General features: G+C 55.2%; 1 pseudogene; it reads right to left on the bottom strand.

Annotated features, from left to right (window-relative positions):
- Positions 1-1,134: 1,134 nt before the first annotated feature.
- LOC104501541 overlaps positions 1,135-1,258 on the bottom strand; it is a 1,063-nt pseudogene continuing 939 nt past the window's right edge.

Below are 1,258 nucleotides of genomic sequence, written 5' to 3' on the forward strand. Positions count from 1 at the left end.
GGTGGTTTCCCGGGGGATGTTCCTCTTGAGAGTGAAGTGACCTCAAGACAATCTCTGCCCCTCTGCCCTTCATGGCACCCCCAGCAATAGCTGGTGCTGTCTGTGCTCCCTTGGGTTCATCTCTCCCCACACACAGATGATGTGCCTGCTGACATCTCCCTGTACAATGCAGACAGGGACTCCTGACCCAGTAATTTAGTGTCCTTCGTTGGAGGGACAAACAACATCTCCAAGATCGAGTTAGAGGCCAGAGCTGGAAACGGTGGGGGTGAGGGACTGGTCTGTGACTGTTGTCCTGGGGCAGCTTTCCCAGGGTGTCCAACAAACACAGACATAGACCAGACACATCTCTGCTGGTCCTTTGGGTCGCTATAAATGGTCCTCAACGGTAGAGGTTGAGAGTCCCGAATCACAGCAAGTTACCACAATGGAAACACTGTCGTGGAGATCAGCCCTGTGCCACAGTGCCCCTGGCCTGTCCCTGTCTGCAGTGCCAGCTCTGCCACCCAGCAGCACTGGCACCAAGCTGCCAGAGCCCTCAGGCCTGACCCCAAGGCAGGGGCTGCGAAGGACAGTGAGGAAGGGCAGAGAGAGCAGCTCAGCCAAGGCCAAGTGCTGGTGCTCCCTGGGAGCGCTGCTGGGCTGGGACTCCGGGCCAGCAGCACTGGCACCAAGCTGCCAGAGCCCTCAGGCCTGACCCCAAGGCAGGGGCTGCGAAGGACAGTGAGGAAGGGCAGAGAGAGCAGCTCAGCCAAGGCCAAGTGCTGGTGCTCCCTGGCAGTGCTGCTGGGCTGGGACTCTGGTCCCCTCCAGCTCTGCACACAGGCTCTGCCCAGCAGCTCTGTGAAGGTTCCAGGGGAAGGATCTTGGACAAACAATTGCTGAAGGGACCTTTACTTTGATAGACACAGAGAGCAGGATGACACCTGTAAACATTTGTGGGGTCAAATTCAAAAGGGAGACCATGACAAACAAGTGGGGTGAATCATAATGTTTACTTGTGCACAATGTCACCATAGAACCTATGATCAAAAAAAAAAACCGAATCCAAAAGAAGACAGGCTTGGCCTGTAGTGAGTTACAGGAGAAGTGATCTGCAGAATAAGATGCAGAATTTATTGCGTTTGAAATCACCCAGTGATCAGTTTCCTCAGGGCATCCTTGAGCTGCTCGTTCCTCATGCTGTAAATGAGGGGGTTCACTGCTGGAGGCACCACCGAGTACAGCACTGCCACCGCCAGATCCAGGGATGGGGAGG

Source organism: Buceros rhinoceros, unplaced genomic scaffold (assembly GCF_000710305.1).
Source record: "Buceros rhinoceros silvestris isolate BGI_N320 unplaced genomic scaffold, ASM71030v1 scaffold12921, whole genome shotgun sequence".
Classification (NCBI taxonomy): domain Eukaryota; kingdom Metazoa; phylum Chordata; class Aves; order Bucerotiformes; family Bucerotidae; genus Buceros; species Buceros rhinoceros.